Here is a 17,967-nt window from a genome sequence, read left to right as displayed (position 1 = left end):
TGGGCCTCTGACCCTACCAAGACAGTACACTACTGGACCTGTAAAGAACTCTGCCAGGAGTAAAGATTGCTGTGCTACAAGGATTGACACTCTGCCTGACTGCTGCTTTGGTAGAACTGATTTTCTGTTTTGCTTTGCTACTCTCTCCCCTGCTGAGGACAAGGACTAAACCCATCTCACTTGAACCCAGAGTGACTCTAAGTGCTTGCTGTCGTTCCCCCTGTTCTGAAGTCTCAGGGCCATTAAAGACTCTCTTCAACACAACAACAGCACTTGGACTCTGCCATCTGTGAGTCCTGTCCTGCAAAGTGGTGCCAGTCTAGTACTGGGCCCTCAAAAGATGACTTCTGCTGAATTGAACCATCAAAATGGACCCAGTGACAACTTTGCACTGATTGGCACTGATGCATTGCTCTTCGACGTTTACACTGGAGATTATCGACGACATCGCTTGTACTGACTGCACGACTTGAAGATGATGGACAGTGCAGCTTAATAATCACGCAGTGCCTGCTTCATAAAGGGGTTTGTTGACAAAGCCTTCGTCACCTGCTGGATCTGAACCAATGCATTGAGTCTTCAATGTTGACGCTTGCTCCATCCAAGGTACTTTTTCAGCGGGACCTGCACTCTTGCTGAAGATCACAGATCTCTAGATATGAATGCTATAAAGCAATGTGGTAAGCTCTCCATGGGTCATGGAATAGATGACTCAGGAGACTTACTGCTTTTTTAAATATTGATAGGGGGTTGCTCCACTCTCGGCAGTCCTCCAAATCATTAGAGAAAGGCTTGGTGGAGCCCTGCTTCTACTAATAATACCACTGACTCGAGCAAATTTGTTTAAAACGCCCTTGTAGAGTATTATGGAGCACTGCTTGCAAGGGGCTGTGAATAATAAATGAGCTGCTTCTGCCACTCATTTATTAAAATTTTATTTATTTCATAATTTGGGTGGCCTGGTGCCCACACAGAACTTTATTTTTTGTAAGGGGTGTCTTGTCAGCTCCCCTGCCAGCATCCATATTGGGTGCTGGTGGGAGCATTGCAATTTGTTTCCTTTAAACAAAAAATATTTGGATAGGGGTATTTGCGGGCCCCCTCCGCGTGCCAATACTGGCTCCAACGAACACATATGCTCAGGCCACACTTCATACAAAGGGGAGGGAGCATGTGCCCCCCTCCGAGAGACAACTTTGGCTCCCTAAACCCTATCGCTGGGGCCCAACTTGAGCCAGCACTGGCCCCTGGGACTCTATCTACCAGTGCCAGTTGTGGCTAGGGACCCTGGTGCCCACCCAGGGCACCCACTAGTGTATCTTATGTGGGGGGCCATGTAGGGAGTCCTAGGTCCCCCACAGCCCTGCCAGCTCCCATGCATGCACCCATTTTGGGTGCAGCTGCATTTATCTTTGCTCTCATATGGGGGAGCACATTTTTTTCATTGCAGCAAGCCTACTCCCCTTGTTAATTATTTTTTCCCCAGTGGATGGGGTGCCAAGGGTCTGGGAGAGGCTTAGGAAAGGGTGCCATGTGCACCTCCTCCTTTAACGTTGACCCTGGAGCCTGCTAGAGGCTTGAACAGGAGGGCCATGAGCTCTCCTCCCGTAAATAAACCAATGTTCCACCCCCCTGGTCCACCCTGAGGGTTATTTATTTTTTAAATGTGGGCTTTTTCTTTTTTAATTTTACCACAGATTAGCAGATCCACTACGAATTTGTAGTAAAATGTAAAGAAATATGCACGTTTAGCCTAAGGGGTACTCTGGGACCCGCCTCCAGGGCTAGTGAGTCAGGGTATCCCTACCCTGCCCCCTTCTATCTTTGTTGATCTCTTTTTCCAGGAGTTCTAAGTGCTGTGATGGCTGCCGCCACATGGCTATTGATGTGGCAGCAGCCAAGTAGATCATTTGCAGCTGGAAATATACAATGTTTTTTAGCTTTAATTTCTCGAACACTACTGAATGGATAACCTGAAAAAGCATTCTTTCTGGACCACCATATAGCTTTCAGCCAAATTTGGTGTATCTGCTCAGAAGTGTTTGCGGTATCACTGCTCAATTTTCTTATTGACAAATTTATGGGGAAAATGCATTTTTGGACCCCCATTTTTTCTTGGCCCCCGCTTGATAAATCACCCCAAAACTTTCCAGGAAGGAGCTTAGGTGGATGAGACTTTTTTGGAAAGTTTCATGAACGTTCTACAGTACCAAAGTTATTAGCAAACCAAAAAATGCACAGACCTAACTATAAGTAACCAGTGGAGATTTTTTTGCTCCAAAGTATGGTGATGTGAAGTAAAAAATAACAAATGCATACTTATCTTTTATATAGTTAGCATAATGTTATTCTATTAGTCGACATTCTGCCTTTTGTCCTCGGGATTCTGACACACAGCCCCTGAGATATTCGTTAGTGCACGTTATACTAACAAGCTACACTAAGAAAGATTATAATTACTGGCTTCTACATGCACTAGCATGAGAGACCTAAGATCTGTGTTTCTGTTGTTTATAAGCCAGATGGCAGCAAAATAACCTTCCTTTTAGACGTGTGCATTCTAATGACTGCATTTAAGAAATTCACAAAATAATCTTGCAATAAAAGCCCTGCTTTCCCATGTGCAGGACAAATATCACCACCTTAAGGGCACACAGGAAAAGAAGGAAGAAAGACTTCTGATTCAATTAGAAGTTCAATATGAGTGCATCAGAAAACGAATATTGTTTCTCAAGTACTCATCTATGCCATGTTTAACTCTGAGTTAATTAAATATTCAACAAATTGTACATGCTGCTTGAAAATTCAGTTGGGCGTGCATTTCTAAAAGAGTCGACTCCTACTTACTTCCTGTGCATTTAATTGCAGAGGTAAATCACAATATGGACGCCATTTTCAAACGTGCCCTGTGTCTCCTGAGATATAAGCACACCGTGGAACAGTAGCTGGCATCTTTTCAGGAAACCGAAGTATGCAAGTGCAGCACAGGGGATGGCCAGCTGGCTAGTTAGTCAGTGCCTTGGGACCAAATTATTTACATTCTCGCTTTGCTCAACAATTTTTCACAGTGAATTTACTTTTAATAAACACATCCATCTCGCGACTTATTTTAAAGCTGTTTCTTTCGCTTATGATATTGCATATGTGGTATCTCAGAGGTATACAGATGTTTTACTGAAATAAAAGCAATGCAGAATTTTGTGTGATATTTGAGCATTTCTGAACGGAATAAACGCAGGCTGATGCTTGCACTGTCAGAACATTTGGTAAGAGATTTGTGGTCTTCTGATTATTATAAACAGTACTATGAAGTGTTATGCTGTCACAAGGGGCAGATATATAGATCTTCGAATGCTCATGTGGGCACATCGGTAGGACAAGCTTCTGTACTCAGGGGTGTAGCTTAGTCAGTGGAATTCGCAGGGTGAATCTCAAATTTCTGACGGACTGATACAAATTTTCATGCCTACTACTGCTAATGTTTGTGAATTCCAAAAAGCAGTAAAATGGCACCCATTCAAGGAATACTTCAATTGAAGCAGATTTACTTTTTCTGTGAGTAAACTCGCCACTGTATACATTTAAGATCCAAAAAATGAAGAAGTTAAAATCTTAGTCAAATAGGAACGAGTTGAAAAACCAACACAGACATAGCAGATAATTGCCAAACCAGGCATGCACTTGAGCAGTGTTACATCCCAAAACCCCCTCTGAAGCTACACCTCTGCCTGCCCCACCTGGGCCAGGAAGTTCTTCCTGGGAACGCATTACTATGGTCATGTACAACACAACAGCCTGGAGTCCCTGTCCTGAGGTCACTTATTTTATATGGATTTTCATTGCACACACTCTTCTTCACCTATGCGACAAGAAGGTTTGTTGGTAGAGTTACCAAATTCATACCTGTGGACAGGGCTCCATGTTTATAACCCTTGCCATTTACGAATCATTTTATCAAGTGACTGATAACCCCATGTACTAAGCTCAAGTTGCAAATGGAGGACGGCATGCAGGCAAATTAATAGCACAAGTCAAGGCAGAGCTTAGCCTTGGGTACTGCTTGATTCTAAGAGTTTGTGCATATGGCCGGGATGCCCGCCACCCCCTCCCAACACATATCCCCAAGGATGAGAAGTCGGACAATAGTTGAACTTTTGGAAGGCGGGAGGGAGTCACCCTCCCGGCCGTATTTATTAAAATATGAAACAAAATTTAAAACATTAAATAAAAGTTTAATCATTATGCATTATGTACAATTTGTCATTTATTACACTTCGATGCAGTCATGTACTTTTGGCTAACATCCTGAAAATGCATACACTCTAACTCAAATTGTACATCCTAGCATTAAGGGCCAACGGCAAGGTCTTAACCGGTGTCAGATCCCTACTACCAGACTCCCGCCCTCACTGTGTGAGCAGCGCATGCGCAGAGGGCTCTACCCTCATTGCCAACTGTAACTTCCCTTGTCATGGTGGGGGCCCCCTTACTACTCGACGCCATCTTAAGGGTCGTCCGAGTTCCCGTATGAGGTCTCTGTAGGAAGGACAGCGTGGACTCTCCCCCCATCCCCACACTCTCTATCCGCCGTCGCGGATATCCGGCCCCCGGGAAGTTAGTAGGAGGGGCATTTAACCGCCTCCCCCCCGGGAGGGGCCCATGGCCATCTCCCCATAGGCGCCCCATCCTTAGTGGGTGCCGCCTCCCCGTGGAAGGGGCCAATGGCCGTCTTCCCCCGGGCGCTCCCATCCATTGTGGGTGGCGCCCCACTCTAGGGACCTTGAAATTACTGCTCACCGATCATGACCTTACCGCCCGACAAATAAATACGACAGTTGTTTACCTACTAAGGAAAGAAAAATTCTACATCATCTTACTGTGTTATCAACTGTTCTTTCCTGTAAGAAGACATTTCTGCAATGCAAAAATCAAATCTTTATTCTCAACGTTCCCTCATTCTCTCACCAAGGAAAAGAGGCCTATACTTTTATCACCCATAAAACTTTATTTCCTCCAAACACTTGCTATAAGGGGCTGGTGGGTGGGTCAAAATTGCTGCTTGTTCCGTCGAGGGCTCACGAGCAACGAGTGGGTGCAGCCTTCCGATCCGAGGAACAAGAGGACGATCTTCTGGATTCCCGCTCCTTTATTCTTCTGCGGGAGGGCGTGTACCCGTCCCCGATACGCCTACGGGGCTTGTCTTCCGTCGCGGTGTCTAGGACAACCCCTCTCGGGCGGGGGAAGGCGCGCCCCGGCTACGCCGCTTCGGGCATACCAGCCAGGCTACGCCCACCCCGCCCAAAATGGTTTCCCGGGAGGTTCAGGGCACCCAACCATACGTTCGGGGGGACCGAGTGGTCGCCCCTTTTCCATATGGCCGGGATGCCCGCCACCCCCTCCCAACACATATCCCCAAGGATGGGAAGTTGGACAATAGTTGAACTTTTGGAAGGCGGGAGGGAGTCACCCTCCCGGCCGTATTTATTAAAATATGAAACAAAATTTAAAACATTAAATAAAAGTTTCATCATTATGCATTATGTACAATTTGTCATTTATTACATTTCGATGCAGTCATGTACTTTTGGCTAACATCCTGAAAATGCATACACTCTAACTCAAATTGTACATCCTAGCATTAAGGGCCAACGGCAAGGTCTCAACCGGTGTCAGATCCCTACTACCAGACTCCCGCCCTCACTGTGTGAGCGGCGCATGCGCAGAGGGCTCTACCCTCATTGCCAACTGTAACTTCCCTTGTCGTGGTGGGGGCCCCCTTACTACTCGACGCCATCTTAAGGGTCGTCCGAGTTCCCGTATGAGGTCTCTGTAGGAAGGACAGCGTGGACTCTCCCCCCATCCCCACACTCTCTATCCGCCGTCGCGGATATCCGGCCCCCGGGAAGTTAGTAGGAGGGGCATTTAACCGCCTCCCCCCCTGGGAGGGGCCCATGGCCATCTCCCCATAGGCGCCCCATCCTTAGTGGGTGCCGCCTCCCCGTGGAAGGGGCCAATGGCCGTCTTCCCCCGGGCGCTCCCATCCATTGTGGGTGGCGCCCCACTCTAGGGACCTTGAAATTCCTGCTCACCGATCATGACCTTACCGCCACAGACCGGATAGTTGACCGACTATCCGGTCCCCCCAACTCCTCCTAAAGGTCATGCTCCCTCAAACCCCTTAGCCATGCAATGAAGTCTCCTATGAGTAAGTCATTCCCTTCCCTGGACAGGTGAACCCCATCGTTCAGATACATATGATCACCACGAATACACCCATGAGGAATGTTATGCAACTGTGCAGAACGGAACAATCTACCCATTTTATTATTGACCCGTTTAACTGAAAGGTTCAGTGCTGACACCGAAAGGTCCCCCTGCCACCTCCTTCTAGGAATCATGTGGGACCAGGCAAACGTGCACCCCGGGACTCTTTTAGCCAACCAGCTAACAGCCGACAAAACTCGTTCCAGTAACACTCGTCTACCCAGTGTCACCAAGTCGTTGCCCCCCAGGTGTATTATGACTACAGATGGCGGTGACCTATGCCGCCCTAGAAGTCCCTCGAAAAATGGCTCAAAGTTGTCAAAATTGAGCCCACCCTTCCCATGGAAGGCCACTCTGAACCCGTATTCCCCAGGTGCGTGAATCGCGTCACCTTCCTTGAATACGTCACCGGCGCGCCTCACGTATGAGTGGCCCACGACCCATACCATCCTCTCTCCAGTCGGTGGCCTCTGACCGCTGGTCTCCTGATGCTGGGTCGACCTCAAATTCCGCCCCGTGTGGCAGGCTCGCGAAACTGTAAAGTAAACAAAAGACAGAAAACATGAGTGCACGTCAATTGATCACTCACAACATGTGCAATCGCACATACCTCTTGAAGCAATCCGAGGACCAACGGCCCAATTGTTTCACTTCCTCAGCACTCTGACCCCTGGCTGTAGCCTCTGTAGCAGCCCCTATCCTAAAGGAGCGGGTCCCAAAATCGCACGGGTCCATGCCCGCGTCAGCGATTGCCAGTGCTAGCACCCTCTGAAACTGAAATCTCGTCAGTGGGGTGCCATCCTCATGTCGGAGCAAACTCCCCCCCCATGCGGCCGCTCTTAGTGCCAAATAGTCTTCCACGCACTTCAACGGGCAGATGGGGGACCCACGTTTGCGCTGTACGACAACACTATTTCCCATAGCCCCCTGGTCAGTCTTGGACCTGGCTATCACGATTACCATCGAATCACCCCTTATTTGGATGTGATCCCTGCACAAGCCTCCCTCCATATCTTTTTTGTTCCTTGCGACAAGTTCGCTCACCCTCATAGCCCCATGGAATGCCAATGTGAACGCTGCCCGGAACAGAACTGCTTCAAAATGGGAGGAACACGTCTCATCCAGCTTTGCTAAAAGCAGAGACAGTCTGTCTAAGCCAATCGGGTGCCTCGTATCATGCTTGCAACCCTCAAGGCGCTTCCAGCCGCGAAGGGCTTTCTTCACCAAAAAGGAACCTGTAGGGTCCCTTATTCCGTGTACCTGGGCCATGAAGGAAATGGCCGCCCTATGCCTACTGGCCGTCGCCACTGATCGGCCCTCTCTGTGCAGTGCAATCAGGTACCACAGGAAGGATTCCTCCTGACCCCAGTTCCGACTCTCTGTGGGACCCAAATATGTGCAATAGGAACTAAACGCTCCTTCGTATGCTTTCCTTGTCCTGGGGGCTAGACTCGCTGCCACGAGGTCTTGTAATCCGGGGCACCGATTAGCCACATTGCTTCGGGAAATGGTGCTGCCTCTAGGTCGGCAGTGGGCAGATAACCCCTGAATGCCTGCATATGTGAACGAGAGAGTGCATCAGCCGCATGATTCAGTACACCTGGCACATGTTTCGCCCTGAACTGTACATTCCACCTCATGCAAACCAGCACAATTTCTTTCAACAATCTTAGGATCAATTTGCAGCGTGCTGCCTGTTGGTTAATACACTCGACAACAGTCATATTATCAGACCAAAACACCACCGAGCGGTCCCTGAAGTCGTCAGTCCATGTCATCAGAGCAACCCAGATGGGGAATAACTCCAGGAACCCAATGTTACCTGTGAGACCGTTGGAGTGCCACCATGTTGGCCATGTTTGTGCCGACCATCGATTACCCAAGATGGCGCCAAAACCCACGCTCCCCGCCGAGTCGGTCCATAGACCTAGTTGCTCCGAAGACTCCGGCGGGGAGTTCCAAACGACTCGACAGTTGAAATCCGCCAGAAATGCCAACCAAATACGCATATCCTGGCGAACCTCCCCCGACAGTCTCGTACGGTGGTGACCCTCTTTGAGACCTATCATTGCTTGCGCGATAGAGCGCGAAAAGGGGCGGGCCATAGGCATCACCCTCAAGGCAAAATTAAGCTGACCCACCGTTTGTTGTAACTGGTGCAGGGTCCCTTTCTCCCCATCCAGGCATTGCATCAAGGAAGCCCGGAACTTGACCACCTTTTCCATTGGTAGTCGGAAACACCCCTCCACAGAATCGAGTTCAATTCCCAGAAACTCCAGTGAAGTAGATGGTCCAACCGTCTTACCTGGTGCCAATGGTACCCCAAATTCACTCATAAGAATGCAGAAATCATACAGCACCTGTGCGCAGTTCGTATCCCCAGCTGCCCCCAAGAACAGGAAGTCATCCAGATAATGCATAACATGTCTATGCCCTGTAGCCTCGGTGAAGGCCCATTCCAAAAAACAGCTAAACATTTCAAAATAAGCACAAGAAATGGAGCAACCCATGGGCATGCATTTATCCATGTAATAACTTCCCTGAAATGCAAAACCTAGCAGGCGCTGATCCTGCGGGTGCACCGGAAGCAACCGGAACGCTGATTCGATATCACATTTCGACATCAGCGCCCCAGGGCCTAGGTGGTTCAACATGGCCACGGCATCGTCGAACGATGCATATCGTACTGAACAAACTTCTGGGTCAATGGCATCATTTACCGAGGAACTCCTAGGAGCAGAAAGGTTATGTATGAGTCTAAACTCCCCGGGATCTTTCTTCGGGACAACCCCTAACGGGGAACAAATGAACTCGGCCACCGGCGGGCGGTGAAAGGGCCCAGCCACCCGCCCTAAACTGACTTCTTTCGCTATTTTCTTTTCTGCAATGCCTGGGTTGTGCTGTACCGATAACTGGTTTCTACAAAAAGGAGTTTCCCCGAAAATCCCCCACTGGGATGTGGAAGCCATGTAAAAATCCCTTCCTCAACACCCCAGCGGATACATTATCAGGGTATCTGTTTAACCACGGAATCATAACCATGAGATCAACGGGTGTGGGCAATCGGTCACAAAGGTCTACCTCACTCCTGCTTAGACCCACCTTTTCCCCCTGTCCCGCCATTTTTTGATCTACATATACTTTCCGGGTGTGAGGAATTCCCACAGCCGGCACACACATGCTTAAACTTGCATGTCCCCTGTGGTCTGTTACAGTTGCCTCGATTGAAGCCCCAACAGACCCCCCCTTTTCCGCCATTCCCGCCAACTCTAGGCTGGTAGCCCCCACCTGTGCCTGCTCGAAAGGGCACCCCGGGCTTCTGGCGGACCACTCCGGACCCGCTCCCGCCTGGCGAGGACGTACCTGTCGCCCCTGGCAGGAGTTGCTTGTGCCATGACACCGAGTCCAAACAATCCCAAGACAAAGAAGCATCATATTCTTTTGCTTTACGGAACTTCATGTCATAGCCTTTCCATTCTTCTCCCTCATACATTGAATAAAAATCCATAATGCGATTCTGATAGCAAACCAACTCAGTCATAACCTCAGGTTTACGTTCCCCCATGACTGCGGTAAATATAGAGAAGGCCTTAACCCAGTTCGTCACTGTCTCGTCGACCCTGAACTCGGCCATCTTGGCGCGCCAAACACTCGGGTGCCACAAATCTTTCTGCGTTTTAGCATACTCCATCTCGCGATGGTCAGTTAACAATGAAAACATGTTGACATACTTGTCGTCCCATATTAACTCTTTCGTGGCCATGGGAATGTGCTGTGCAACCTTTTCCCGCCTTGAGGGTATTGAGCCCGCCCCCACCATCGGCAATGCGAGCTTACCCGGATCGGCCGTTGCTGCCGCCGTCTTCTCTTGACCAGCTGCTGGTACTCCAGGTGCCACCTGTGGGGGAAGAAGAGGAACACTCGCCTTTGCGACATCTCTCGATTGCCGTAACTGCTTCATTAGTACTCTGGCTTCTTCGGCCGGATCCCCCTGGGTCACTGTGCCCCCCACTTTCGACTTGAGCCATGCCGTCAACTGTGCGGCCAATTCTGGGGGCATCTCATCATCCTCGGCCGGGGTTATCACCACCGGGATCGGCTGGCCTAAATCTGGGTTCTCAGCCGGCACGAGGGGGGTGATAGGGGGTACCTCTGAGACTGGGACCCCCCCAAAACCGCCCTCTCCTTTACCCGCTTCCCTCTAACTCCGGGGACAACTCCCGGCAAGGCCGGGCCTATTACCTTTTTCGGCTGACTTGGGTCGTTCAATGCAGCCAATTGCTTCTTCACCTCTGCCAAACCTCTACCGAGTGATTGGACTTGACCGAGCTTTCGGTCCATACAAGCCATCCGGTTCGACAACAGGCGTAACACCCTTTCCGTCTCGGAACCCTTTCCTGCTTTCTTGCTAGGCATGGTTTCGAGTCCTCCACCCTTGGTCGATCCACAAGGTCCTTCGAACTGAAAGAGAAAAAACAGGATTACTACGTTCAAAATTGCTGCTTGTTCCGTCGAGGGCTCACGAGCAACGAGTGGGTGCAGCCTTCCGATCCGAGGAACAAGAGGACGATCTTCTGGATTCCCGCTCCTTTATTCTGCTGCGGGAGGGCGTGTACCCGTCCCCGATACGCCTACGGGGCGTGGTCTTCCGTCGAGGTGTCTAGGACAACCCCTCTCGGGCGGGGGAAGGCGCGCCCCGGCTACGCCGCTTCGGGCATACCAGCCGGGCTACGCCCACCCCGCCCAAAATGGTTTCCCGGGAGGTTCGGGGCACCCAACCATACGTTCGGGGGGACCGAGTGGTCGCCCCTTTTCCAAAAGCCCAGTTATGAAAATGTTTTGCATGTATACTGTGCAAGAAACATAATGAAAAAAATCTGATATAATCTCTAATCTCTTCAAAATTAAAAAACATGTATTTCTCCAAGATTGTTAAAGCATTTCACTAACTACATCAAATTGTTTCACTGCTTAGATAGACATTTATTCAAAGTGATAGTTTTTAGAAACACAAATGGTTTGCCTATCAACAACAATGCTGTTAGTGAACTGAGAGGCAGGTCAGGAGTCATGTTAGTCCTAAATGTGGGATAAATTCTTATTATAGAATGAACGAAATTATAGTTAGTCAAATATTCTTTGTTCGGCTAATCTCAAGCCATAAAAGCACAAGATAAAACAATAGTCATAAAGCTTCATAAAACAGAAATGAAAAAGAGACAATTTTAAATGGGAATCATAGCCCCATTACATAAAACAGCAAAAAACACATAGAACAAATTCAACTGAATTGGAGGCAAGATGGCGGCTGAGTGAGAGGTCGCATCAGCAGCACTTTGTGAGCCCGGCAGATTCTAGTACTATTAAATCTCGCAACCTTTTTTTTGTAGAGAGCCGAGTTTTGTAAAGAGAGGTAAAACAAGCATTTACAATGCAACGGTTTCGCCTTTGGAAAAGTTAGAGCTATTGGCAATGTAAAGGACAATGCCATTTATTTATCTGTTTTCAAAACCAACACATAAATACAAATGTTGTCACTTACAATGCCAATAGCTCAAACTTTTCCAAAGGTGAAACCGTTGCATTGTAAATGCTTGTTTTTACCCTGTCCTACTTTGGCATATAATTCCAGCAAAACGGGAAAGCACATCAAATCCAAATATAAAATAAAAAATAACCATTTTCGTTGTTCTTACAAATACATATTAACTCAACCCACACAAATGTGCAGTAATAACGTGGCGCTGTTTATGCTGCAAGTGCAATGGTGGGGTTTGCTACTACCTAATGCTTCACCAACAGACGACAAAAATAAAAACAAAATTTAAGGCTGACCTTCAATTACCTTTGAATATTCTGCCTTTATATCACTCGAAAAACACTGTGGTAATTTCCTTAGCAGATAAGTGTGAAAATTGCTAGGAAAATCAGAACATAAAGATAGTTTTGGGCCGTTACCTGCAGGATACATGGAGTGTGAAATTATGGACGTGACCCACAAACGCTTTTTTCCACCTCCCCAACTGGTTCGGGTTCACTTCACGTAACGAATAAACTGTACATTAACAGCTTTCTTTTTCTATTAAATAGTTTACCGTACAAGATTTAAAGGGATAGGGTTTCAAAAGTTGCTTATACGTAATGCAATAATTATTTCAATGTTTTGGCTGCCCACTGCCAAGTTGGTATTCCATAAAGTAATCCATACGCCTGTGGAGTTAGAGTGCTGTCCATGCCAGTACACATCCAGGTATTTCCAATAAGACAGCTTTTTGTTAGAGCAACTTTCCGTTAGGGTCAGACCGCAGTGGCGGTTTAACAGAACGCAAGAGTAGTCTCTGCCCAAACAGGGCCTGTTACACTCAGGGCAAGGAATCCGACCCACCTTCTGCCGGAGCCTGGAAGCGAGAGGCGCCAAACTCAGTGTTGCTTCGGCCCCAACCCAGGGCGGCATCGGTGAAACTCGCAGGCAACCAGGCCCTTTTCTAACAACACCCACGGGTATCGGTGGTGCAGAAACGTAACCAGTTCTGAGCTTTCCATCTGAGCGATGGATGTCAAATACGTGCAGGGGTATTATTAATCCAGGACTGGTGACTTGGGAGTCCACGAGGCCTCCACAAGTAGGCCATATCAAACAGCTACAGTTTACCAATAAGGAAGGGAACGCATTGAAAGCTACCATCCATAAGCACACCTACATGCGTTTTCGTGAGCTGCATATTTGAGAGAAAAAAAACCCATAAACATTAGACGGAGACCAGGCATACACACACCCTAGAAATAGGTGGGCCCTTCCACGGCTTCAAAAATAGACGCAGCACTTCCCAGCATTGACATACGTCTACACCATAAAGGAACCCCATAAAGGAACCCGTAGGGAACAAAGTCAGCACAATGCTAACTTTCTTACATCCACTCCCGCCACGCTTAAATAGGTTCTGTTGTCGCAGGTTATCCGTAATGTATGAGTAAAGTTTCAAGTGCAAAAGGGCACGGGGACGATAAAGAGAACAAGTCAGGTCCCGGGCCGGCCAGCCAATCACAGCGCGGCCCGGGGAATGACGTCACGGGGGTGTCCCGGGCCGGTAGCCAATGACAGCGCGGCCCGGGACAAAGGGGCGGGGCTTAAAAAAGCCCGAGAAACGCCCCCGAATCGCTTTTTCTCGAGAAAGCGCGATTGACAGCCTCTGTCTCCCAATGGCTAGCCTCCATTTATGGAGCTAGCCAATGAGAGACAGAGGCGGGTCATCGATCAGATATAGAACTCAAGAGGTTTTTTAGCGCATGCGCACTACGTGCGCACTTGCAGGCAAAACCTAAAAACGCTCATGAAAGACTTATGGCTATCCTGCTATGGCTATCCTGCTAGAACTATCACCAGGAGCGAGGAGTCTGGTGTTTGGAAATTAGGCGTGCCCCGTCTCATGGGTTTGCTTGTGGACTGCAACTGAGAACGGAGAATTGAGACTGGGCGTAGGCAACAGGATCATCGCTGTGGACAGAGGCCGAGGCCTGAGTCTATGATTTAAGGACAGCAAAATTGTGAGTAATATGAGCCGCAACCGAACTACCTGATGTATGCAGAGAAATTCGGGGGATGAAATATGGCTGCATTTTTGTACGCTCGTAAGGAACCTTGAGCCCTTGGGCTCTGGATTGCGCAGAGAATTGAGACCAATTGTGTGGGAGGGGCATCTAGGGCTGCGCTACGGTCATCTTTTAATACTTTGAATACTTTTGTGCATTTTTAAAACATTTCTGAGTCTCTTTGCTTGATTTCACCGCTGGCACCCTTCGGCCTTCGTAGCTCACAGTTTATTGTTCATTCAAGAAAACTTTGCTGCCTCTCACACTGCACTTATGCAGCGCTCTTACCGTGCGTTCAACTGGTGATCTCCGATTTCCAACGTCTGGAGCACTCTGCTCGGCATCCGGCACCGACAACACTGGGCGCCATCTGCTCACACAGCATAGGTGAAGTTAATGCTGTGTGCGGTACGTAGCTTGCGTCCCTCACTGCAGTGGCAAAGCGGTGACGTACGAGCCAGCACTGAGAGAGGCACTGAGAGAGGCTGCGAGAAGGGGGCAGTGAAAGTCTGTAAAAAGGAGAAGGTGAGAAATCACAACGAATGCCGCTGAAAAGAAACTGTGGTATCTCGTTGCACTGGGGGCGATCGGATTATAAGGAGAGCCTCATACAGATCAGAGAGACCAGAGAGGCCAGTGGAAACTGTGAAAACAAATTGTCTCCAAATACAGTCGTGTTTGTTATCGATATTGGGATAACATTTGGGAAAACATATGTCCCCAAATTACATCAGCATCACAGCACCTACAAACGAGGCGTTTGGACCACAAGTAAGACAAGTAAAGACTCTCAGATAATATCAAGGAGGTGGAGCAAATGTCGAACTGAAAGGAAAGGCAGGGAAGCGAAAAAAAAACCAGTTACAGCTTCAACTCTGGTGGCAACTACAGACACGGGTACAGAGACAAATCCTACAGTATCTAAGACAGAAAAAAAACGGATTATCGGCCAAAAGGCAGGACATGGAGCAAAGAGAGCAAAGAGATGCTGCTGATGATACTGGAGGAACAGGAGGAGTAGCAACTATGCTGACCAACTTGGAACCCGATGGAGGAAAGATGGAAGGGGAAAGGGAAGTCACGGCCCAGCAAAGGACATGTGAGGCCCATGTACAACCCCAGGATACATCCCAAGAAATACTGGAATCTGCAGAGAACATTCAGTTCTCGGAAAAAGACCCATACCCATACAATCAGGAAAGAGCAATGGAAACAGCTCATTTTTTACAAACAAGCAACGATAGACAGAGAGGCACTGAAACCTGAGGGTCCAAAGCAAAGGAAAAGGAAAAGGAAAGGGAAAAGGATTTGGAAAGAAAGGAATCCCATGAGGGTGGGAAAAGTAAAGGCAAAAACGCGGAGAAAAATCAGGAAAAAAAACTAGAGAAGGAGAAAAGAAAACAAATAAAAGAGAAAGAGAGAGAGAAAGAGAAAGAACTCGAAAAGGAGAAGGGGAGAGATATCGAGGAAGATGCCAAACTGGAGTTAAGGGCCAAGAAAGCTCAGAGGCTACAAACAATAAAAAGTTTAAAGGCTAATGCAAAAAATCCTGTCTCTCCGACCACTTCCCAGCCTAGAATTTCTAACATCTTTAGCCCTCTACATAAGGATGGTGCGACTAATGCCCTAAGGAACGAAAAGGTACAGACCAAATATCCAAATATTACAAGTGGAACTTCTGTAGACAGCCCCGATGTGCCCCTAGAGGACTTTGAAAGAGAGGTAAGTGACATCCGAGATGCGAACACCACAAACAAGATCGTAGCTCCAAATGGGGGCATCGAAGGGTCTAGGGAACTCATAAACATAAAAACAATGATGGCTAATCAAAGGGAGCAATCGGATCAAAGTAAGATGTTTCCACAAGGGCAAGATCTACATATAGAAAATAAATCATACTCCGAGGAAGACTCTGACTCAGATATATATCAAACAGGGATGTCTATATCTAGCGAATCTAGTGAACTAAGTGACATATGTAAAGCTAGCCCATGTCCCCAAATGGAGACCCTATCTTCGGAGTTATTGGGCACACATGACTCAGGAAAACTGTGTGAAACAAACCCAAGGAAAAAACGAGGGAAAAAAAGAGGATAAGAAGCAAACAAGAATGTAACCTCGTCAACGAAGAGGCAACTGACCGTGGCATCAATACTGATCATGGCAAATCTAGAACAAATCCTCCGCGAAAAAGTCCGATTGTAAAATCAAGGGGGGAAAGATCACGCCAGAAAAGCCGCTGCGCTGAGATAGAAGAAGGAGGTCAAACAACAACGGTAAACAGCTGTGGATCTGGATTGACAAGCGAACCCTCACTAAGTGATGTTCTGAGCTCAATAAAGAATTTTCATAAGGACGTTAAAAAAGAGAGCCAAAGGAATCGTGTTGCCATTGACAAAGTGCAAAGCGCAGTTAAAAAAGTTGAAAATATTTGTACTGAGATCTCCGAGAGAATGGCCACAGTAGAAACTCGTACCGAAAATTTAGAAACAGATGTCATCAAGCTACAACAGACAGAAAAAGAACATGAGGGAATAATCAAAGATCTTATGATGAAAGTCGAGGATCACGAGAACAGATCAAGACGGATCAACCTCAGATTTCTTGGTATCCCAGAAAATTTTGAAGGAAATGATGCTAGAGGGACAATGATTACTCTAATTAAATCTGCTTTCCCTGAATTGGAGGCCTGGGATATAGATAGAGAGATTCAGCGTGTTCATCGCTTTCCTTTGACTCTATCAAAACATTCTAACACTACAAGCCCATATCCCAGGGCTATGCTTATCTACTTTGGGAACTTTCTTCTTAGGGAAGCAATCTATGATCTTGCAAGAACCACAAGCCAAAGGGAACATAAAGGGTTCAAATTTTTTGTCAGGCCTGACTTTGCGCATACCACCGTAGAGCGAAGGTGGAAAATGCGCCAATTATTTGCACCATTCGAAACAATTGGTGCTAAGGTATTCCTACAGAATCCGGCACGGCTGAAAACTATATTTAAAGGTTCAACCAGAAGCTTTACAAGTGAAAGACAAGCCGAAGAATACTTAAGAGAAATTTCAGAGATGGAGACCCGAAAGTCGGGGAAATAACTAAATAAAAGATAAAGAAATAGCAGTAGAAAATTGAACATTCTGGGAATGCATGGGGAATTACTAGAATGGCTAAATTAGGCGGAGCATACTATGTGTTTAAGTTTAAAATTTATATGCTGAAACAAACTCCGTACATGTAAAAAGGTTGCGGTTAATTACATAGTTTTTTTTTTGTTGTTAAAATCTGTCGAGGCCGCGGGGTGCGCTCTGGCGATCGGACCATACGGGCGCCCACACCTAGGACCCGGGACCTAGGATGCCTCATGGGATGGTATTGGAAGGGGAGGGTGGGGAGAACCAAGGGTGGGACATGGGAGAAGAGGGAGGGAGCATAGGACCAAGGAATGTCAATCACATTAAGGGCAAAAAAAACTATATTATCGTAGGCACAGATAATCGTGCAATGACCAGGAAACAAAGACATGCATATGACACCAGGCTGATGGCAATAACTCTAATTTTATATGGCTAAGTTAAAAATTGTTTCTCTAAATATCTGCGGACTCAATGATATAAAAAAAGACAGAAGGTGGCGGTAGGATTACAATTAATGGAGGCTAATATCGTTTGCGTACAAGAAACTCATATCGAAGGCTCTCAGCACCACTTATTGAAGTCACTAGGATATAATCTCATTACTGCTTCTACGCAGGGAGATAGAGCTAAGGGGGTGGCAATCTTAGCTAAAGGTGGGGGGCTCCAATTTGTTAGAGCACTTTCAGACAAATGCGAAAGATGGGCAATTGCTGAATGCAAGTACAATAAGGGCCGAAATAAAATAACAATTTGCACTATATATGGGAGTGTCTTTGATGAACCAGAGATATTAATAAAGGTTTCCAACGAGCTCGCACATTGGTCTCTACCCCTTATAGTGTGCGGGGATTTTAACCTACATCTCCCTGTGGACTGGACCATGGGTCCGGAATTTAAATATCATTGTAGGAAACCTAGAGTCTTTCGGGCTTTGAAAGACTTATGTATGGTACATAGCCTAATAGATGGGTGGCAACAT

The sequence above is a fragment of the Lissotriton helveticus genome, chromosome 6 (genome assembly GCF_964261635.1).
Source record: "Lissotriton helveticus chromosome 6, aLisHel1.1, whole genome shotgun sequence".
Taxonomy (NCBI): domain Eukaryota; kingdom Metazoa; phylum Chordata; class Amphibia; order Caudata; family Salamandridae; genus Lissotriton; species Lissotriton helveticus.
The sequence above is the reverse complement of the archived record's forward strand: the minus strand, read 5'-3'. Positions refer to the sequence as shown.